Here is a 24,970-nt window from a genome sequence, read left to right as displayed (position 1 = left end):
GAAAGGCAGTGACCATGATTCTGCGGCAGCTGAGCATGTGGACAAAGAAGACACGTAGGACTCGATAACACCGCACAACTTCAGGTATAAAGAACATAAAGTTTACTTAAAGTACAGTCACACAGTACATAGACGAAACAGGGCTATGCCAGGCTCCCGATTCCACATCTCCCAGAAGGGTACCACCCAGTGGACCCCAAGGCACCAACGGAACACCGAGGCACACATAGGCGGGACTTAAGGACACAGGCAGGACATAAGGATACATGAGGACATCAGGACACAGGCTGGACATCAGGACACAGGCTGGACATCAGGGTCACCCACAGGACATCAGAGTCACCGGCAGACATCAAACAGGAGTCGTTCGGTTCCGGACATCCGATACGACCTACAGGCACCAATGTAGTCATCAAGCTCCAGGCAGCGGTCATCAGGTTCCAGACTGTGGTCATCAGGCTCCGGGCATCGGACCTAGGAAGGAACTCAAGCGTGATGGTGCTAGAACCACAGGATTGCTGGGCCTGCATGGAGCTAGCACCACATGGTAGTCAGAGCACAGGGTAGTAGATGCTCAGCAGGAACACCGATTACAAAATACTCAGGCTCCAAACACAGAGGGATTCCAGAAACATAACTGCAGACACAGTTCAGACAGGGTCAGGTACAGGACAGGTACAGGATCAAGGATTCAGACCTGGATATACCGCCTCCAGGGAAGGGCGCAGGAACAGGACGAAGCAGGAATCAAGGCAGAGACTATGGTACAAAAACATAGACAGGAGAGGTCCAGGGACACAGACATAAAACACACATGGCAAGGTTCAGGAACTCTGAGAGTAGCTCCGGCCCCACCCAGCAGGGAAGGTGAAGTTTATATAGGAGCTGCCCCTCAGCAATTGGCTAGGGACAGCATTTCAAGTACACACACTAACCCTGATAAAAGCAGGGGAGGTGTGACCGCGCACGCCTTAAGCACAGACGGAAACCATTACAGCACAGTCAGTGCAAGAACTGAGGCTTAGAGCACCTGGCAGCATCTGCAAGCCTAGACACACGTGAAAGTCATGCACCAGCTGCAAATGAACTCGCAACCCGCGGACATCTTCCAGAGCGGCAACCAGGGACCGCACATGCGGATGGTCAAGCAGCAGAGCAAAGACCTAGCAACACATGCACGGCTATGCAGCAGAGCAGGGAACTGAGAAGGCTTCATACAGGTAACAGCCAGCAGTATCCCAGCTCAATTAAGGGGAAAGGAGCAAAGGGTTAAAAGCAAAGACATGCATTGTCACGCCTACAACCAGGAACGGACAGAACGGCATGACACCAATAGTGCCAGGACTTTTGCCGGATACATGAGAAAACCGGTAGATAACACATATCTTAGGAAAGGGATCTCCTCAACCGAGAACATACACTTCTCGGATTTGACATATCATTTATTGTCTCTGAGTATATGTAAGACCTGCCTGACATGTACCTGATGTGACTCAAGGTCAGGTGAATAAATTAATATGTCATCCAGATAGATAACCACAAACCTGCCTACCAGGTGACTAAAGAAGTAATTTACAAAGTGCTGAAAGATGGCGGGCGAGTTCGTCAACCCAAAAGGCATCACTGTCACGATCCATTTTCGGATCTGGACTCTCTTATATGAAACTTTTTCCTTCTGGCCTTGGGGGTTAATATGGAGATTTGCCCCCAGAGGCCGCTGGTGTAACTACAACTGTAGTTGGTCGGCTGCTGGGTTTTTGCCCCCGGTGGCCGCTGGTGTTACTACATGTTTAATTAGTCGGCAGGTGGTGACCTCCCCTGTTGTGAGTTCATTTTCCCCTTCACTGTCGATGTCTGATGAACTCCCTCTTCTGGTGAAGGAAGGTAGTGAGGCTGATTACCAAACACCTTATCTGGTAGGTGATGACTGGGTAACAGGAAATTCTGACTGGATATAAGGCAGCCGACGCCCTTCTGAGTCGCTGGTGATTTCTCTGCTGGATTCTTGGAGACCAGTCTGATTCCTGCTTCCCAAAGATAAGTTTTTGCTCTGCTATTGAACTTATTAGTTTTGTTTTGTTTACCTTGTTTTTTGGAGTTCAGCCATCCCCGGTCGGGGGTGTGCTGAGTTCCATTTTTGTCTCTGATCAGTTTGTCTCTTTGCTCTGTCATCAGAATTTACCTGAGTGCTGATATAGTCTTTTTGAAGTCCTAGCGACTTCAGGGCCTGATTTTCCTATCAGTCGGTTGGGACATTTTTTGGTAGGGTTTTTTACGGATTGCAGACAGCAGCTTTTCTATCCTGTTCTTTTTAGTTAGCTTGGGCCCCATCGTTTGCTCACCTATCTTTCTATCTGTGTTAGTGTTTTCATCTTGCTTCACCGTCATTATATGTTGGGGGCTGCCTATTGCTTTGGGGTCTGCTCTGGGGCAGTTTAGAATTCCCCTTTCTTTCTTTAGGCCTATTTAGTTCTCCGGCTGTGATCGAGGGGTCTAGGGCATCGTAGGAACCCCCCATGGCTACTGTTAGTTGTTGTGGATAGGATCAGGGGTCTGCAATCCAATAGCTGCCAACCTCTCCGGTTTTCTGGACTTAGCTTTTATTTATATTTTTTCCTCTATGTCTCTGAGGCCGTAGGGGGAATTTTTTTTTTTCTTTCTCAATGGAGATGAAGCAATTGTCTGATCGTGTGGAGCAGCTCACTGCTGAAGTGCGGGGAATTTCCGCCTATCTTGCTCATTCACATGCTGCTGAACCAAAGATCCCTACTCCTGATGTGTTTTTTGGGGATCGGTCTAAATTTTTGAATTTTAAGAATAATTGTAAATTATTTTTTGCCTTGAAGCCTAACTCGTCGGGGAGCTCCGCGCAGCAGGTTAAAATTGTCATCTCTTTGCTGCGCGGCGATCCCCAGGATTGGGCGTTTTCTTTGAAACCTGATGACCCTATTCTTACTAATGTGAACGCATTTTTTCAAGCCTTGGGGTTGTTGTATGATGAACCTAATGCTATTGATCAGGCTGAAAAGGCCCTGTTGGCATTGAGCCAGGGTCGGGATTCTGCAGAGTTGTACTGTCAAAAATTCCAAAAGTGGGCGGTCCTTACTACCTGGAATGATGGTGCCTTGGCAGCTCTCTTTCGGAAGGGTTTGTCCGAAACCTTAAAAGATACTATGGTGGGATTTCCTGTTCCCTCTGGTCTTGACGATTCTATGTCATTAGCCATTCAGGTTGATCGGCGTTTGCGTGAACGCAAAACCGCACGAGAGGTGTTGCCACCTGTTGAACAAATGTCTGAACCTATGCAATGTGATAGAGTTTTGTCTAGGGCGCAACGTCGGGAGTTCAGAAGGCGTAATAAGCTGTGTTTCTTCTGTAGTGATGCCTCGCATATTATTTCTGTTTGCCCTAAACGAGAGAAACGTTTTGCACACACATTTGCTGTGGGTGGTGTTCAACCTAAGTTTCTTCTGGCAATTACTCTGATCTGCTCCCTGTCAACATTTTCCGCTAAGGCTTTTGTGGATTTGGGAGCAGCTCTGAACCTGATGGACTTGGATTTTGCTAAACGTTGTGGATTTCCTATGACACCTCTGCGGATGCCTATCCCTTTGAGGGGTATTGATGCTACTCCTTTGGCGAAGAATAAACCTCAGTTTTGGACCCAGGTGGTAATGCGGGTCGTCCCAGACCATCAAGAGAATTGCAGATTTTTGGTGTTGCATAATTTGCATGATACCATTCTGGGGTTTCCCTGGTTGCAAATCCATAATCCAGTTTTGGATTGGAAATCTGTGTCTGTGGTGAGTTGGGGTTGTCGGTGTGCCCTTAGTGAAGCTCCTGTTTTCTCCACCACTCCCCAGTCGCATGATGTTCCTGACTATTTGGCTGATTATTATGATGTATTTAGTGAGAATGAGTCTGCATCTTTGCCTCCTCATAGGAGTTATGATTTTGCAATTGAGCTGAGCCCTGGGTGTAAATTTCCCAAGGGTCGACTTTTCAATTTATCTGTACCCGAACACGAGGCTATGCGATCCTATATTAAGGAGTCGTTGGAGAAGGGTCATATTAGACCATCCTCTTCACCCTTAGGTGCTGGGTTTTTTTTCGTGGCTAAGAAAGATGGGTCATTAAGGCCTTGTATTGTCTATCGTTCCCTCAACAAAATTACTGTTAAATATCAGTATCCGTTACCCCTGATTTCTGATCTATTCTCCAGAGTTAAAGGTGCTTGCTGGTTTACAAAGCTTGACCTCAGGGGGGCGTAGAATCTTAATCGCATTAAGCATGGGGATGAATGGAAGACGGCATTTAATACTCCGGAGGGACATTTTGAGTACCTGGTGATGCCTTTTGGGCTCACTAATGCCCCTTCTGTCTTCCAGTGCTTCATGAATGATATTTTCCGAGACTTGGTGGATAAATTTTTGATCATCTATCTGGATGATATTTTGCTCTTTTCCAAGGATTGGGACTCTCATGTGGAACATGTTCGGACTGTGTTCCGGATTTTGAGGGAGAATTCCCTGTATGTCAAGGGATCGAAATGCCTTATAAGGCAGCCGACGCCCTTCTGAGTCGCTGGTGATTTCTTTGCTGGATTCTTGGAGACCAGTCTGATTCCTGCTTCCCAAAGATAAGTTTTTGCTCTGCTATTGAACGTATTAGTTTTGTTTTGTTTACCTTGTTTTTTTGAGTTCAGCCATCCCCGGTCGGGGGTGTGCTGAGTTCCATTTTTGTCTCTGATCAGTTTGTCTCTTTGCTCTGTCTTCAGAATTTACCTGAGTGCTGACATAGTCTTTTTGAAGTCCTAGCAACTTCAGGGCCTGTTTTTCCTATCAGCCGGTTGGGACATTTTTTGGTAGGGTTTTTTACGGATTGCAGACAGCAGCTTTTCTATCCTGTTCTTTTTAGTTAGCTTGGGCCCCATCGTTTGGTCACCTATCTTTCTATCTGTGTTAGTGTTTTCATCTTGCTTCACCGTCATTATATGTTGGGGGCTGCCTATTGCTTTCGGGTCTGCTCTGGGGCAGTTTAGATTTCCCCCTTCTTTCTTTAGGCCTATTTAGCTCTCCGGCTGTGATCGATGGGTCTAGGGCATCGTAGGAACCCCCCACGGCTACTGTTAGTTGTGGATAGGATCAGGGGTCTGCAATCCGATAGCTACCAACCTCTCCGGTTTTCGGGACTTAGCTTGTATTTTTGTTTTTTCCTCCTTTGGTGACTCATTCATAACACTCCCCCCTCCTTCCTATAAAAGGTAATCAGCTGCTGCTGCTCCCTGTTGGTAATACTGGTCGTTCACTAACCAACCTTGGAGAAGAGAGGAGCTATTTAGAGCAGTGCTGTTGCAGCTTATATGAAGCCATGGTGTTTCTGCTGGAAGCTGTGTCCGGGTGCCATACTCTGCTGCCTCAGGAGCATTGGCAGCAGAGAAAGCTAAGTTGTTTGTTTTTCCCTGTCTGTTGTTTTCCCTGGTGTTTTACTAGTACAGTGGTGAGGACCAGTGTCCGCACTTGCCAGTTCCCTAGTAAGGGATAGGTGCAGGGTGTCATGGTTTGAACAGGGTTCTTGCCCTGCACTCACAGGGTTAAGTGTTCGTGGTCTCTTTCTGGATCTGGGAGGGGTATTTATACTAACTCTTTACCAGGGTTCTCTGTCAGCTATACTGTTGTTCTGGTGTGTCTAACCCCTGGTGTGCGTGTATTCTGCGTTGCTTGTTTGCTTCCCGTGTATGACCCGGCCTGTTCCCTCACTCTGTACTCCGTCTCTCGCTTTGGTACTACTGTCTTCTCCGGTTCTGACCTCCTGGCTTGGCTATCGTTACTCCGTTACAGTTTGTCCCTATTGTACCGTCTATTGCCCGTTCTGGTTTTCTGACCTATTGCTACGTCCTGACTATGCTTTCTGTCTAAACACCGTGGTACTGTATTGCTATCTGGTACTTTGACCCTGGCTTCGTCTGGTTTCTGTCTCTGTCTATGCCCCTTGGTAACATTGCCCCGTAGTTACCTTTCTAGGAGTTTCCCTGCAGCTCCTAGATCTGTGGAGCTTAGGCCACGCCCCCAGCAGTCATGTGCTTCAGGTCCTGATACTCTGAAGCACGCATCGTCACCGCTGCTGCCCTGCTCCACAGGTATCTGTGAGTACTGTCTTTGTACTCAGGACACCCGCACTGGCACAGTGAGCAAGTGCAGTGCGGGGCTCCTGACATTATAGCTGACCGTTTCAGGTTTTTTTTTTCCCCCTCTGAGGGAAAAAAAAAAAAAAAAAGTGTTATCCTCATGGATCCCATACAAGCTTTGGCTGGTCAGGTCAAGCACCTGACCCAAATGTTCCACAAACTTAATGTGGAACAGCGTACGATGGCCCAGACCCAGCAACAGTTGGTGGATACGGTACAGGGGGCTGCCGCTACAGGGGATTCTTGTGCTGGGGATAGAGATGTGTCATTGGCATTCCCAGAATCTCCGGTCAAATTGCCAGACCTTTTCTCAGGGGATAAAAAGGAGTTCAGGTCTTTCAGAGAAGGATGCAAGCTGTTTTTTTTCTCTGAGGCCCTGCTCTTCCGGGGATGAGTTCCAGAGGGTGGGGGTCGTCATTTCCCTACTTCGGGGGGCTCCACAGGCATGGGCTTTCTCTCTCTCTTCCTCTGCTCCTGAACGCATGTCTGTGAATTTGTTCTTTGAGGCTCTGGGGCACATTTATGATGAGCCTGATAGAGTGTGTCTGGCAGAGGATATGGTGATGAGTGTGACACAGGGAAGGAACTCTGCTGAATGGTTCTGCTCTGAGTTCAGACGCTGGGCAGCGGAGGTCTCCTGGGATGACGCGGCCCTCCGGGGTTTGTTCTGTAGAGGCCTGTCCGAACGTTTGAAAGATGCCCTAGTCCTTCATCCTCCACCGGATTCTTTGGAGGACGCTATGATCCAGGCCGTCCGCATGGACCGTAGGCTGCGGGCAAGAGGGGTCATGCTGCAGGAGACCCCTTTATTCTCCAATCTGAGAGACTCTGCATCTAGTTCTGAGCCCATGGAGGTTGGTGCCACGTCATTGGAGGAAAAAGAGAGGAGACACCGAAGAAACAACCAATTGTGCTTTTACTGTGGATCCGCTGGACATTGGAGAAGGAACTGTCCTTCTTGCCCTTCTTCAGTGAAGCCGTCAGGAAAACGACTGAGTCTGGGTAACAATCGAGGAGGTTGCCCAGACTCCCAGGTACCCTTTTACTCGCTTACTAAAATTCTGCTTCCGGTGGAACTGGAACTTACAGGCGGTCCGGTTGGGACTACCGCCTTTGTTGACTGTGGTTCTTCTATTAATCTGATCGATGCCAAAGTTGTGACTTTTCATAAGATAGGGACAGTCAGGTTAAAAGATCCTGTTAAAATCGTGGCAATTGATTCTTCTCCTATCACCCAGGAGGGAATTTGTTTCATGACTGATATCTTTTCTCTGAAAGTGGGTTCCACTCACGTGGAAAAATTAAGATGTTTTGTCATAAATAATCTGCCGGCTGGACTGATACTGGGTATGCCTTGGCTTCAACGTTACAATCCTACTATTAACTGGGTCACAGGGGAGATCATTCAGTGGGGTTGTATGGCTAACGGTCTATGTTGTAACTTGACAACCCTTGTCACCCCAGTAAAATCTGTGTCAGTGTCGTCTGTCGATCTGGAAGGTATTCCGGAGTGCCTGAAAGATTTTGAAGACGTATTTTCTGAAAGTGAGGCTGAGGCGCTACCACCACATAGACCCTTTGATTGTGCCATTAATCTAGTCCCTGGAGCCAAGTTACCCAAGGCTCGCCTGTTCAATTTGTCAGGGCCCGAACGTCTAGCCATGAAGGAGTACATTACTGAGAGTCTCCGCAAAGGGCATATTAGGCCTTCTGTTTCACCTGTGGCAGCGGGCTTCTTTTTTGTTCAGAAAAAAGATGGTGGTTTGCGGCCGTGCCTCGACTTTCGGGAATTAAACAAAATTACTGTGAAAAATACATACCCTCTCCCCCTAATTCCTGATCTATGTAACCAACTCACCGGGGCCAAGTGGTTCTCTAAACTGGATTTACGTGGGGCATATAACCTTATAAGAGTCCGTGAAGGGGACGAATGGAAAACAGCATTCCTGACGACTGAAGGGCTGTTCGAAAACTTGGTTATGCCCTTTGGTCTCACCAACGCTCCTGCTGTTTTTCAGAATTTTATTAATGTAATTTTCTCTGAATTAATCGGTCGTTTTGTGGTTATCTATTTGGATGACATTCTGGTGTACTCGGTGGACAGTCAATCTCACTTGCACCATTTGCGGATGGTTCTCATGAGACTGAGGGAGAATCATTTGTATGCCAAGCTGGAAAAATGCTCATTTTTCATGCAAGAAGTGTCCTTTCTGGGGTTGATTGTGTTAGGGGAGGGGTTCCGCATGGATCCTAAGAAAGTCCAGACTGTTACGGAGTGGGTGCAACCTCATGACTTGAAAGGGTTGCAACGATTTTTGGGCTTTGCCAACTTTTATAGGAAATTTATTAAGGGCTTTTCGCAGGTGGTAAAGCCTCTAACGGACCTCACTCTCAAGGGAGCTGATGTAAAAAATTGGTCTGTAGCTGCAAAAAACTCTTTCATGACATTAAAAAAGTGCTTTTCTTCAGCCCCTGTATTGGTACAACCCGACCCGTCAAGACCTTTTGTCGTGGAGGTTGACGCCTCGGAAGTGGGGGCAGTTTTGTCTCAGGGCCCTCCTACCCTTACTAACCTGAGGCCTTGCGCCTTCTTCTCTAAAAAATTTTCCTCTGCCGAGAGAAATTATGATGTCGGCAATAGAGAGTTGTTGGCGGTAAAGTTGGCTTTTGAAGAATGGAGGCATTTCCTGGAGGGGTCTGTTCATCCCATTACTGTCATCACTGATCACAAAAATTTGGCCTATATCGAGTCTGCCAAGAGATTGACCCCCAGACAGGCTCGGTGGGCGCTTTTTTTTTCTCGTTTTCAGTTTACCATCACATTCCGCCCGGGACCTAAAAACATCAAGGCTGATGCCTTATCCCGAAGCTTTGATTCGGTGTCCCCTCCAGAACCTCCATCCTCCATTCTTCAGCCAGGAGTAGTGGTGGCCGAAATCTCATCTGAGTTACAGAGAGGGATTTTGGAGGCCCAGGCTCGGGCTCCTGGTGGTAAACCCCCGGGTAAATTGTTTGTACCGGAACATTTCCGTCTCGGACTTATGCAGGAATTTCATGATTGTGTGTTGAGTGCTCATCCTGGGATTGCAGCTACCCGGGGGGCAATTGCGAGGGATTTCTGGTGGCCCTCTATGGTAACAGATATTAAAAAGTTTGTGACTGAATGTGGGGTGTGCGCTCGTTCTAAAAGTTCTCAGGTCTGGCCGGCCGGGGAATTGGTGCCTTTGCCAATTCCGGATAGACCATGAACACATTTGTCCATGGATTTTATCACAAATCTTCCTCCTTCCAGGGGCAACTCGGTGATATGGGTGGTGGTGGATAGGTTTTCAAAACAAGCTCACTTTGTACCTCTCCCCGCGTTACCATCTGCTGAAACCCTGGCCCGCTTATTTATGCAGCATATAATTAGGTTACATGGAGTGCCTATGAATGTGGTGTCAGACAGAGGGGTACAGTTTGTAGCCAGGTTCTGGAGGGCTTTTTGCAAAAAGCTGGGGATTTCGTTGTCCTTCTCCTCTGCCTACCACCCAGAGTCTAATGGACAGACGGAGCGCACGAACCAATCGTTGGAGCAGATTCTGAGATGCTTGGCCTCTTCCAGGCAGGAGGACTGGTGTGAGGTATTGCCCATGGCAGAGTTTGCATTCAACGGTCGTGTGAGTCAGTCTACTTGGAAATCTCCTTTTCAGGTCAACTATGGCTTTAACCCACATTTTGGAGAGTTTTCCCGTATGGATTCAGGTTGTCCTGGTGCTGAGGATGTGACACAACGTCTTAGAATTCTTTGGAGGGAGGTTCAGAGGAATATTTCCAAGGCCCAGGAAAACTATAAGCGGTTTGCTGACAGGAGGAGGGGGCCAGGTCCAGCATTTGCAGTAGGGGAGAAGGTGTGGCTATCCACCCGCAATATCAAGCTTAAGATACCTTCTATAAAGCTGGGCCCCAAGTTTATTGGCCCATACAAAGTTTTGGAGGTTGTTAACCCAGTAGCCTACCGACTGCAGCTGCCCACCTCCTTTAAAATTTCTAATGTCTTCCACAGGTCCCTGTTAAAGCCTGTGGGGACGGTGAGAGAGGATCCCTCATCAAATGCTCTGCCAGTGCTGGTAGAGGGGCAGCTGGAGTATGAAGTAGGGCGCATTGTTGACTCCCGGTGGGTGCGCCGGAGACTCCAGTATCTGATACACTGGAAGGGGTACTCTCTGGAGGATCGGTCATGGGTTCCGGCCAGTTCTGTGCATGCGGATCGTCTGGTGCGGGCTTTCCACGCCAGATACCCAGACAAGCCTGGGGGTCCAGTGGCCCCCCGTTAAGAGGGGGGTACTGTCATGGTTTGAACAGGGTTCTTGCCCTGCACTCACAGGGTTAAGTGTTCGTGGCCTCTTTCTGGATCTGGGAGGGGTATTTATACTAACTCTTTACCAGGGTTCTCTGTCAGCTATACTGTTGTTCTGGTGTGTCTGACCCCTGGTGTGCGTGTATTCTGCATTGCTTGTTTGCTTCCCGTGTATGACCCGGCCTGTTCCCTCACTCTGTACTCCGTCTCTCGCTTTGGTACTACTGTCTTCTCCGGTTCTGACCTCCTGGCTTGGCTATCGTTACTCCGTTACAGTTTGTCCCTATTGTACCGTCTATTGCCCGTTCTGGTTTTCTGACCTATTGCTACGTCCTGACTATCCTTTCTGTCTAAACCCCGTGGTAATGTATTGCTATCTGGTGCTTTGACCCTGGCTTCATCTGGTTTCTGTCTCTGTCTATGCCCCTTGGTAACATTGCCCCGTAGTTACCTTTCTAGGAGTTTCCCTGCAGCTCCTAGATCTGTGGAGCTTAGGCCACGCCCCCAGCAGTCATGTGCTTCAGGTCCTGATACTCTGAAGCACGCATCGTCACCGCTGCTGCCCTGCTCCACAGGTATCTGTGAGTACTGTCTTTGTACTCAGGACACCCGCACTGGCACAGTGAGCAAGTGCAGTGCGGGGCTCCTGACACAGGGCAAGTGAGGGACTGAGGCATCCTGGTTGGCGACAGGTTGAAAGAACCTGTATAGGGAACGTAAGGAGAGTTCAGGGCTCTTCCTTAGGGAGTGCAGGAGGTGTCCACTTCGCCCAATCCGTATCATAGGGCCCACCGTTGTAATTGTTTCCCTGGTGTCCCCTTGTCTGTCTTGTGGTTTTGTGATCGTCGGGTCGCATCACGCAGAGCCAGACATACCGTGACAATACCGTGACATTATTACCAACCTTTTTTCTGGTAAGCCATGACCCAAATACAGGCCTTTGCCCAACTGCTTCAACCCCTTATTGATGAGCTTAGGGTGCTGCGTGATGAGGTGGTAAAGCAGCTGCAGCAGTTGGGGTTTGGGGGCTTGGTTCAGGTGCAGGCCCAACAGAACCCAAGATATCTCTCCCTGACAGGTTTGCTGGAGGGAGAGATAAATTCTTGGTTTTTCAGGAGGCCTGCAAGTTATACTTCAGGTTCCATACTCGTTCATCAGGGAGTGATGCATATGAAGATTTCCGGGTCATAGAAGCAAGGAAAATACCAGCGCATGTGCAGTAGCGATTATATGCTTTGCCCACAGTTGGGCAAAGCATACTGTGCAAGCTCGATCGGCCTTATCAATGCGCAGGTGCGAATAAACAACAGCATCTGTGATATTTCACAGAAAAAATTACGTCCAGCAAGCCAAGGGGGGAGTAGAATAAGCCACGCCCATCGGACCGGACCGCGGCGATTTCCATAAATCAGAAGAGTAATATAAAAGGTATTTATGCATCAAAGGTGTGGGGACAGGGGGGATCAAAAGTACGACTAGAATACTTAGGTAACACACAATTCAATGATATCTTTACATGATATCTCAAAAAATGGGTGACAGATTCCCTTTAATTAGTCCGCACTTGCCAGTTCCCTAGTGTTAAGTAGTGTTGAGCATTCCGATACCGCAAGTATCGGGTATCGGCCGATACTTGCTGTATCGGAATTCCGATACCGACTTCCGATATTTTTTCAATATCGGAAGTCGGCATCGGAATCAGAAGTTCAAAGTTGATTGACAGCCTGACGTCATCATGATGCGCGGTGTGTGCGCATCATGATGCGCCGTCATTTCGGGCCTTCCGGGGGTCTCTGCCGGCCTGCCGGGGGGCTGTGCCGGCCTGCCGGGGGGCTGTGTGGGCTGCCCGGGGTCTGTACCGGCCTGCCGGGGGGCTGTGCCGGCCTGCCGGTGGTCTGTGCACCCTGTGGGGGTCTGTACCGGCCTGCCGGGGGGCTGTGCCGGCCTGCCGGTGGTCTGTGCACCCTGTGGGGGTCTGTGCCGGCCTGCCGGGGGGCTGTGCTGATGTCCGGGGGTCTGTGCAAGCATCGTCCGATGGGACTACAAGTCCCATCTGGCGATGCCTGCTACCATGACAGTGATTGACACATTAGCCAATGATGGGACAGTAGTAGTCCCATCATCCGGCTAATGTGTTAAATGTTAAAAAAAAAACAAAAAAAAAAAAACTACATACATACTACATGCATGCTACATACATACTACATACTACATACATACTACATACATACCACATATATACTACATACATACTACATACATACTACATACATACTACATATATACTACATACATACTACATACATACTACATACATACTACATATATGCTACATACATACTACATATATACTACATGCATGCTACATACATACTGCATGCTACATACATACTACATGCTACATACATACCACATATATACTACATACATACTACATGCATGCTACATGCTACATACATACCACATACATACTACATACATACTACATACATACTACATGCTACATACATACTACATATATACTACATGCATGCTACATACATACTACATGCTACATACATACTACATATATACTACATGCATGCTACATACATACTGCATGCTACATGCATGCTACATACATACTACATGCATACTACATGCTACATACATACCACATATATACTACATACATACTACATACAATACATTCATACAATACATACATAGACATACAGTACATATAACATAGAGTAACATACTTACCAATACTTGTCACATTGTTCCCCGAAGCCATTGTCTTTTACGGAATAAATATTAACATAACAAACCACAAAAATACTCACCCACGATCCGAAGCAGTCCACGAGTGTGTCCCACGACGATCTTGGGTAGAGAACTGCAGCATCAGCTGTTGCTGCCGTTCTCTACGGGCTGCAGGAATCCAATGACGGAAGGTAGGTATCCTTCAGCACTGTATTCCTCCGCCACTTAAAAAAAAAAAAAGTCCCTAGTCTCATTTTATGCCATTGCTGTGTGGGAAATTCAGATTTGTTTTTTATTCATTTCATTGTGCATTCAGTGCATATAGGGGTGTGACCGCCCTTTTTCTGAGCTGGGAAAGCCATCCAGTCTGGCCTAAGCTGTTGCAAGTGGTTCAGCCGCTCGACCCTTATTCACATTCACGCCACTTGGCAAGTGATAAGGTTTTAAATACTAGAGTAGGGACTGTCCCACAAGGGTTGCCGTGACGTGGCGGGATGGCTTGTACATTATTTTGATCAAAATTATGTTTACTAAATACCCTTATTATTATTATTACCTTTATGCATTATTTGCAGTATATTTTTTATTTTTAGTTCAGGATATTTGTGTTTTTTGCTTTCTGTTTTCTAAGATAGACTTTTGTTGAGACTTGTGTGAGTGATGACGGATGCATGAAACTGGTGACTGACTCATTAAATTACCCCTTCCTTTGATACGTATGTGTTAGGGTTAGTTTAGCCCAAGTTACCGTCTCATGGTGGCAAAGCATGTGCCACAGTGCTCCAGTCCAGCACAAAGGTTAGCGCCATAGTGCCGCCATATCTCCCGTAGCTCTGGGCGGTACGAGTCTATCCGCTGCACCCCGTGACAGCTAACAGGGCACAGCACTTTCCTAGTGTCACTCTCTAGCGCCGCTGCAGTGGCTCTGTGTGCAAGTGGGTCTAGAAGGACTCTGACTCCATGCCTCTGGGCAGAGTTCTGTGACCACATCGCTTGCGCTCACATTATATTAGTACGACCTTGTGAAGTAACAGGGTTCGCCTCGCACACTCCGGGTGAGGTAACTCGAGCGTGCTACTATCCGCTATTGTCTAGCAGCAGTTTCCATTGCAGCACGGTGGACCCCAGGCTGCGAACGCACCTCATTAACATCTATATTATTTGGTGCGTTCCGCCAGCCTAACAGTAAGGGATAGGTGCAGGGCAAGTGAGGGACTGAGGTATCCTGGTCGGTGACAGGTTGAAAGAACCTGTATAGGGAACGTGAGGAGAGTTCAGTGCTCTTTAGGGAGTGCAGAAGGTGTCCACTTCCCCGTTTTCTATCATAGGGCCCACCGTTGTAATTGTTTCCCCGGTGTCCCCTTGTTTGTCTTGTGGTTTTGTGACCGACCGATCGTCGGGTCGCGTCACGCAGAGCCACACATACCGTGACAATACCTTGACAATCACCAGGTTCTCATAGTGTCCCTCAGGGGTATTGAATGCTGTTTTCCACTCATCCCCTCTTTAATGTAAATGAGATTATACATCCCCGGAGATCCAGTTTTGAAATTCATTTTTCTCCTACAATCTGATTAAAGAGGTCCGGGATGAGAGGGAATGGATATGGATCCCGGAAGGAAATCTAGGCATGGGTGTACCCCCCATCTTTTTTCTTTACAAAAAAGAACCCCGCGGCAATGGGGGATGAGGATTGTCAAATATGACGTTTTGCCAAACTTCCCTGCCATATAGTCCTTCATGGCCTGCCTCTCTGGACCAGAGAAATTATACAGTCTGCTCTTAGGCAGCTTGGCACCAGGTAGAAGATTAATGGCACCATATGGACGATGGGGAGAGAGTTCTTGGCCCCTCTGCTCTGAGAACACATCCCCAAAATCAGACAGGTATTTCGGCACAGACTGGATATCCCTCCTAGCAAGCCAAGTACCCAAGCAATGCTCACTGCATTTCACCACTTCCTGAGTCTGACAATCTACTACAGGATTGTGCAGAGCGAGCCAAGGAAGTTCAAGAACCACAGGTGAGGGCAGACCCTCTAGCACATAACAATCACCTCAGAGTGCATGACCCCTACCTGAAGATGTAAACCTCAGACAAATACCCGTCTCAAGGGGGCGTGTTATGAATGAGTCACCGAGGAGGAAAAACAAAAACAAGCTAAGCCACAGATAACCAGAGAGGTTGGTAACAGTACCCCCCCCCTTGAGGAGGAGTCACCGAACCCTCATCCACGCCACCAGGCCGATCAGGATGGGCCCGGTGAAAAGCACGAACCAATCTATCGGCATGAATGTCAGCGGCAGAGAGCCAAGAATTGTCCTCCTGGCCATAATATAAAGCAGCAAACGAGATAAAATGTAACTTTTAGGCTATGTGCACACGTAACGGAACTCTCGCGGAAATTACCGCGAGAATTCCGGAATTCCATTCGGCGGGAAAATCGCATTTTAAATTCCCGCGATTTTCCCGCGGAAAAACTAGCATTTTGCAAGCGTAATTAGCTTGCGGAGTACTAGCGTTTTCCAAGCGATCTGTAGCATCGCTTGGAGAACTGATTGACAGGTTGGTCACACTCGTCAAATATAGTGTTTGACAAGTGTGACCAACTTTTTACTATTGAGGCCGCCTATGCAGCATCAGTAGTAAAAGATAGAATGTAAAAAAAAATAAAAAATGGTGCTATTCTTACCTTTAGACGTCCTGCGCAGCCGTTCCCAGTAATCCTTTGCGAAAATGCCCGCGATGACGTCCGTTCTCGCAGTAATACGCGATGACGTCGCGCGAATGACCGCGAGACTTCGCGATCCCGCGAGAACGGACGTCATTGCGGGCATTTTCGCAAAGGATTACTGGGAACGAGAGCGTGGAGAGAGGCGGGAAGGCTGCGCGGGACGCCGGAAGGTAAGAATAACAATATTTTTTATTTTAAATTCTATTTTTTACAGGGATATGGTGCCCAAAGCCCGGAGGACAGTCTCCTCTCCTCCGGACCGTGGGTACCATCCGCAAATGTTCTGCTTACTTTCCGCATGTTGTGCACAGCCATATGCGGGAAATAAGCGGAACAATGCATTCCTATGGGTGCGGGATCGCCGCGATTCCGCAAAATAATGAGCATGCTGCGTTTTTTACCGCAAAGCGATTCCGCCGCGGTAAAAACCGCAGCATTAGCACAGCATTGCGGAATCCCATAGGAATGCATGGGATGCTTATTTTTCACATTTTCGCGGCAAAATCGTGCGGTTAAAACCGCCGCGGAAACGCGAAAAAAACGCCACGTGTGAACTCAGCCTCAATATACCAATTAAAAAGTACCAAAAAAAATGTTACCCACAAGTGAGTTTAAAAAAAGATGCAAGATAAATGGGTGATCCTCAGAGGATACTTGCTAGCACCCAAACGCATCACATAAGGGATATAGAGTGTATCTGATGAAACAGATAACAACCTATATAATGGATACAGCATGAATAAAAGAATAGCACAATGCTATAGCCAATTGCACATGTATACACATGTATATTTCAAAGGCCAGACCACAAGTTCATAGCCTTCCATAGACGAGATTTAAAAAAAAAGGAACAATCTCACCGGTTTATGCAGACGGTCAGGAGTCACCAGGGATACTCTGTATGCCAACAGGAAGGTAGCGATGGGAAGACAATACCCTGTCAATTCCCTTACATGCTAACCATTAACTGATCCCCAGGCTCCTGCCCTTACAAGGGCAGTCCACAGCTAGCCCTATATTGCACATGCCCTGCACTTTCCCTATAAGGAGGTGCCCCCGTAGGAACCACTGGCTCAACCTCTTCAACAGAGACTTATGAAACACGGATCTTAAATGTAACAGGAAGAGCAGCCAAACGAAAAGAAACCGGGTTAAGTATTTCCAAAATCCTATAAGGTCCAATAAATCTTGGTTTGAACTTTGGAGACGCAACCTTCATAGAGATATTTTTTGACGACAACCAAACCATATCACCCACTTTATACCGGGGACCAATGGTCCTATGCCGGTTGGAAAACCGCTGGGCCTTTTCTTGAGAGAGAGACAACTTATCCACCACTTGGTCCCAAATCTGCTGCATTCTCTCTACCACAGTGTCAACACCTGGGCAGGCTGAAGATTCCACTTGCCCTGAAGAAAATCGAGGCTGAAACCCAAAGTTACAGAAAAAGGGCGACATCAGTGTGGCAGAACTAGCTCTATTATTTAGGGCGAATTCGGCCAAGGGCAAAAATGAGACCCAATCATCCTGATCAGCAGATATAAAACATCTCAAATAGGACTCCAAAGTCTGGTTTGTTCTCTCAGTCTGCCCATTGGTCTGTAGGTGAAACGCAGAGGAGAAGGATAAACTGAATTCCCAGCTTGGAACAAAAAGCTTTCCAAAATCTGGAGACAAACTGGACTCCTCTGTCCGACACAATGTTCTCAGGAATCCCATGCAACCGAACCACCTGTTGTAAAAACAAGGGCACCAACTCTGAGGAAGATGGCAGCTTTGGGAGTGGTACAAGATGGACCATCTTAGAAAATCTATCACAAATCACCCAGATAACAGTCATTCTCTGAGAGACAGGAAGATCAGAAATAAAATCCATTGAGATATGGGTCCATGGTCTCTTGGGCACCGGCAAGGGCATCAACAACCCACTAGAACGAGAACAGGGTTTAGACCGGGAACAAGTCCCACAAGACTGCACAAAATTCCTGACATCACGAGACAAGGCGGGCCACCAAAAAGACCGACTCAACAAATCTCTGGTAATAAAAATACCTGGATGACCAGCCAACGCGGAGCAATGAACTTCAGACATCACTCTCTTCCTCCACTGGTCAGGAACATACAATTTTCCCATAGGACAATGCTCAGGTCTGTCCTCCTGAAATTCTTCCAGGGCATGTCTCAAGTCGAGCGAGATGGCAGAAAGAACTACCGCCTCACCTAGGATGGTAGCAGGTTTGGTCACAATAGGAGAATCAGCAAAGAAACTCCTAGAAAGGGCGTCTGCCTTAACATTCTTAGTGCCCGGAAGAAAGGAGACCACAAAATTAAAACGCGTGAAAAACAAGGCCCACCTAGCCTGTCTAGGATTCAAGCGTTTGGCCGACTCCAGGTAAATCAAATTCTTGTGGTCAGTGGGGACCACAACTTGGTGTCTAGCTCCTTCCAACCAATGTCTCCACTCCTCGAATGCCCACTTCATGGCCAACAATTCCCGATTCCCCACATCATAGTTGCGTTCAGATGGGGAGAACTTACGGGAAAAGAAGGCACAGGGATTCATTTTAGAAGTCACCGGATCTTTTTGGGACAAAACAGCTCCTGCACCAATCTCCGAAGCATCTACCTCTACATGAAATGGAAGTGAGACATCAAGTTGCCATAAAACCGGAGCAGAAGTGAACCTCCGCTTCAGCTCCTGAAATGCCAAAACAGCCTCTGGAGACCAATTCAGCACATCAGCTCCCTTCTTGGTCAGATCAGTCAGTGGCTTGGCAATACCAGAAAAATTAGCTATAAATTTACGATAAAAATTAGCAAAACCCAAAAACTTCTGGAGAGCCTTCAAAGAAGTGGGTTGAACCCAATCATACTGTATATGGCCTGTACCTTGGCCGGGTCCATTTCAATAGTTGACGGAGACAAAATAAATCCCAAAAATGAAATCCTCTGTACACCAAAAAGGCATTTCGATCCTTTAACGTACAGGGAATTCTCCCTCAAAATCCGGAACACAGTCCGAACATGTTCCACATGAGAATCCCAATCACTGGTAAAGATCAGAATATCATCCAAATAGATGATCAAAAACTTATCCACAAAGTCCCAAAAAATATAATTCATGAAGGATTGGAAGACAGAAGGGGCATTAGTGAGCCCAAAAGGCATCACCAGGTACTCAAAATGTCCCTCCGGAGTATTAAACGCCGTCTTCCATTAATAATAATCTTTATTTTTATATAGCGCTAACATATTCCGCAGCGCTTTACAGTTAGCACACATTTTCATCACTGTCCCCGATGGGGCTCACAATCTAAATTCCCTATCAGTATGTCTTTAGAATGTGGGAGGAAACCGGAGTGCCCGGAGGAAACCCACGCAAACACGGGGAGAACATACAAACTCCTTGCAGATGTTGTCCTTGGTGGGATTCGAGGCTGCAGTGCTAACCACTGAGCCACCGTGTTTCCATTCATCCCCATGCTTGATGCGAATAAGATTCTACGCCCCCCTGAGGTCAAGCTTAGTAAACCAGCAGGCACCTTTAACTCTGGAGAATAAATCAGAAATCAGGGGTAACGGATACTGATATTTAACCGTAATCTTGTTAAGGGAACGATAGTCAATAGGCCTTAATGAACCATCTTTCTTAGCCACGAAAAAAAACCCAGCACCTAAGGGTGAAGAGGATGGTCTAATATGACCCTTCTCCAACGACTCCTTAATATAAGATCGCATAGCCTCGTGTTCAGGTACAGATAAGTTGAAAAGCCGATCCTTGGGAAATTTACACCCAGGCCTCAACTCAATTGCACAGTCATAACTCCTATGAGGAGGCAGGGACGCAGACTTACTCTCACTAAATACATCATAAAAATCAGCCAAATAGTCAGGAACATCATGAGACTGGGGAGAGGTGGAGAAAACAGGAGTGTCACCAAGAGCACACCGACAGCCCCAACTCACCACAGACACAGATTTCCAATCCAAAACTGGATTATGGATTTGCAACCAGGGAAAACCCAGAACAATAGTATCATGCAAATTATGCAGTACCAAAAATCTACAATTTTCTTGGTGGTCTGGGGTGACCCGCATTATCACCTGGGTCCAAAACTGAGGTTTATTCTCCGCCAAAGGAGTAGCATCAATACCTCTCAAAGGAATAGGCGTCCGCAGAGGTATCATGGGAAAACCACAACGTTTAGCATAATCCAAATCCATCAGATTCAAAGCCGCTCCTGAATCCACAAAAGCCTTGGCGGAAAATGTGGATAAGGAGCAGATCAGAGTAATTGCCAAAAGAAACTTAGGTTGCACGCCACCCATAGCAAATGTGTATGCAAAACGTTTCTCTCGATTAGGGCAGACAGAAATAATATGAGAGGCATCTCCACAGAAAAAACACAGCTTATTACGCCTTCTATACTTCTGATGTTGCACCCTAGACAAAACTGTATCACATTGCATAAGTTCAGACATTTGTTGAAAAGGTGGCAACACCTCGTGTAGTTTTACGTTCACGTAAACGCCGATCAACTTGAATGGCTAATGACATAGAATCGTCAAGACCAGAGGGAACAGGAAATCCCACCATAATATCTTTTACGGTTTCTGATAAACCCTTGCGAAACAGAGCTGCCAAGGCACCATCATTCCATGTAGAAAGGACCGCCCACTTTCGGAATTTTTGACAGTATAACTCTGCAGAATCCTGACCCTGGTTCAATGCCAATAGGGCTTTCTCAGCTTGATCAATAGCATTAGGTTCATCATACAACAACCCAAAGGCTTGAAAAAATGCATCCACATTAGTCAGAATAGGATTTTCAGGTGTCAAAGAAAACGCCCAATCCTGGGAATCGCCGCGCAGCAAGGAGATGACAATTTTAACCTGTTGCGCAGAGCTCCCCAATGAGTTAGGCTTCAAGGCAAGAAATAATTTACAATTATTCTTAAAATTCAAAAATGTAGACCGATCCCCAGAAAACACATCAGGAGTAGGGATTTTTGGTTCAACAGCATGTGATTGAGCGAAATAGGCGGAAATTCCCCGCACTTCAGCAGCGAGCTGCTCCACACAATCAGACAATTGCTTAATCTCCATTAAGGAAAAAATCCTCCTACGGCCCCAGAGAAAAAGAGGAAAAAATACATATATCTATATAAAAAAAAAATTCTGACTTTTTTTTTTACAAATTTTTTTTTCCTGCTTTTGAGTACACTAGAATCTGCGGTATGGCTGGTGATTCTGTTATGAATGAGTCACTGAGGAGAAAAAATAAAAACAAGCTAAGCCACAGATAACCAGAGAGGTTGGTAACTAAGCGGATTGCAGACCCCTGATCCTATCCACACAACTAGCAGTAGCCGTGGAGCGTACCTACGATGAGCCTAGATGCCTCGTCACAGCCGGAGAACTAAATAAGCCTAAAGCAAGAAAAGGGGAAATCTAAACTGCCCCAGAGCAGACCCCAAAGCAATAGACAGCCCCCAAACATGTATTGTCGGTGAGAAAAATAGGCTGAGCAAACGATGGGGCCCAAACTATCTAGAAAGGACAGGAAAGGAAAGATGCTGTCTGCAATCACGCACAAAACCCTGCCAAAAAATGTCCAACACTTTCTGATAACAAAAACCCTGAAGTCGCTAGACTTCAATTCCCTATATCAGCACTCTGGTATATTCTGAAGACAGAGCAAAAAGAGACCAATCTGATCAAGGACAAAACGCAAACTGGCATAAACAGAGACATAAGAATGGAAATTCAGCACAGCCCCAGCAGGGGCTGGCTGACCACCAAAAACTGAGTAAACCAAACCAAATCTCATGTGAAAAAAATAGCAGAGCACACTTAGCTTGAGAAGGCAGGAACAGAACTGGAAACTAGAACCTCAGGGCAGGAAAAAATCACCAGCACAAAATTAGGGAGTCGGCTGTCTTAAATCCAGTCAGAGACTCCTGATGTCCACTCACAATCCTCCTCCTCAGGTGACAGGTCTCTGCCATTTAGATCAGCTTCATTATCTACTGTCACCACTAGAGGGAGCCCGGATGGAGAACTCACGACTCCTCTGTCAACACAGCCAGCTCCACCACCCTCACCAGAAGCCAGAGGTAAACCAGAAAATGAGTTCACAACAGGGGCGGAGTCGATGACGATTATGGGTATGGGTCTAGACAGTGTATTTGGATTGAGTCCATGGACCTGGACGGACCTTGTGTCGATCAAGTTAAACCTCGCTCCACTGTCTAGTAATGCAGACACCTTTACCTTAATTTCACCCGGGTGAATTTCTGTTGTCAGAAAAAATTGTGTCCTACCCACGGAGGTGGTGAGCACACCCGGGTTGCTGACCTCCCCGCAACCCGGGCTTCTTACTTTCCCTAATGGCTGTTTACTGCAAGATCAGTGCCACGAAATGACACTTTTTACCACAGTAAAAACACACTCCCCCTTTTCGCCAAACAGGCAGTTCTCCAGAGTGAGTTTAGTTTTCACACCTACATGCATGGGTTCCTCAGATGACTCAGTCCCGATCTCCCTTGGCATCGGACCTACCTAACCTTGGGGTGTCTCCCTATGTCTTTGGTGAAGACGGCAATCATCCTGGATCCCCAGAGACATGGCTGCCTCAAGGGAGACTGGAGTCTCATGCAAGGCTAAAGCATCCTTCACCCTTACTGTAAGCCCCTCACAGAACAGGCTACGGAGTGCTGGATCATTACACTTAGTATCCATGGCCCACCTCAGAAACTCAGAGCAATACTCTGCCGGCCAGTCTCCTTGCTGAAGATGGCGCAGTGTGGACTCTGCCAAGGAAATGCGGTTGGGGTCATCGTATATAAGGCCCAGCACCCAAAAGAATTCTTCCACCGTCTGAAGTGACTGGGAGTCAGATGGAAGAGAAAACACCCATGCTTGGGGGTCCCCCTGAAGGAGCAAGATTATTATTTCCACACGTTGCTCCTCTGTACCTGAGGAAACAGGACGTAACCTAATGTACAGTTTAAAGGCCTCTGAAAACAACAAACTTGTCACGCCCCCCTGACAACCTGTCAGGCAAAGCGATCTTAGGGTCCACTATGGCTTGCCTGGGAGACGTGATGCCTACATAAGATGTACTAGGGTGCTGCAAAACAACCATGCGTAAATCTGCCACCTTCAGACTGAGCTGCTGCAAATGCCCCGTAAGAGCAGTAACAGGATCCATAATGGATCAGAAAATGGTTATGATCAGAACTAATGTCACGACTCAGCTGTTGGGTGACCCGAGACAAGTCACTCCTTCCCTGTCCCTACCACTAGGAGGTGCCCTATTCCCCGAGTTACTTCTGAAGGTGAAGATGCTGGGGCCGCCATGCTTACCTTATCTTCCGTCTGTACTCTTCCCCCACCCAGGGAAGAGGGGAGCTACTGTACAGTGCAGTATCCCGACAAGCAAGGCTACACAAACAAGGGGGTAACTGAAATACCAAGCATACAAAGTATGAGGAGGGAAGAGAATTACCACACTTAAAAACCACGCAACAGTCACGGATAACTTCTCCACAACTGCTTCTCATATAAACTGCTCTAACCAAAGCCATGCAGCAAAAGCTAGCTCTGAAGTGGGTTTGAATCAGGACTCAGATTATAAAGGGGATGGGACTGGCTAACTGAGCTCAGCTGAGAGCTCAGAGTTTCCAACATGGCCGCTTAACCCCTGTTCTGCAAAAAAAAAAAAAAAAAAAACACCATTAAAAAGTGCTTCTTTTAAGCGCAGGAGTAGGAGCAATCAGTTGCTGCGGTCTTACGGCTCCTTTCTGTTGCGCTTACCCCGTGACAGTGGGTTTCCTCCAGGTTGTTCCCACACATCAGAGAGATGCTTATAGGGATTTAGATTGAGCACAAATGGTGACAGTGAGGATAATGAATGTAAAGCGCTGCGGAATAATATTTAAATAAAGTATAGTAAATAATAATAAATATTGGCCAACACTTTGAGGATTCCCAATGCTTTTCATTACCTCCTTACTTCATCTTCTGGTTCTAATTAACTTTTCTTCCATGAAGTCTGCTCTTGTTTCCGCTACTGTTCTTGACAAGGAATTTGAAATTAAGAAAATTCTGGAAAATCAAACCGTTTGTGGGAATCTTTTCTACTTGAGAGATTTGAAGGAATACAGTCCCTAAATGAGATTCTGAGTCGTTATAAAAGACGTTAAAAGGAAACAGTCGGCTGATTCATATTGCCCATGGATCGAAGATTGGCTGCTGCATGCCAAATACACGTTCTATTCTGAAATGCAGATTTTGCTCTGATAATGCAATATGTTTACCGCAGCATTAACCTTTCCACTGTAAAGGGTGAAATCTGCATTGGAGAAATACAGGATAAAGTGACAGGTGATGATCTCTAGTTAGCAAGGCTGCTGTGGATTACTTCTACAGTGTGTGGATGACATTTTGTAAAGATTCGTTCTCAATGCCAGTACTGTACTAACCAACAGATATTCAACTTGCAAAATACTCTGGTCCCTGCTGCAAAATTTGGACCTGGGCCTCCACCAGCATGTTGGTCAGATGTACTATTCAAGATCCTATAGTGATAGAAGTGTTGGCTCCGACTAAAATAAAAAAGGGAAAAGACTAAAGATAAAATCTATAAATCTGATAGAAAACACTAAATATAATATAAGCTCTGAACGTGTCGCATGGATTTAGGTCTTTGTACATAAATTAAAGGGAACCTGTCACCTTATTTTTGGCTATTAAACTGGCCCCAGTGGGGTGTTAGTGATACAATGTGCAGCACTGACCTGTTTGTGTTAAAGAAAATCTCCAAGTATCAGATGTAAAAAAAAAAACCTTTATATCAATAGAAGATTCCCTCAGATACATTTTCTGTCAGTCATAGCGGTGGTGACTTTATCTTTTCCATCACGGATCAGTCAGTGTACTTTTGAAATGACACTGACTGC

This window comes from Dendrobates tinctorius, unplaced genomic scaffold, assembly GCF_039654945.1.
Source record: "Dendrobates tinctorius isolate UK_male_01 unplaced genomic scaffold, ASM3965494v1 ptg000561l, whole genome shotgun sequence".
Taxonomy (NCBI): Eukaryota; Metazoa; Chordata; class Amphibia; order Anura; family Dendrobatidae; genus Dendrobates; species Dendrobates tinctorius.
This window is presented reverse-complemented; position numbering follows the sequence as displayed.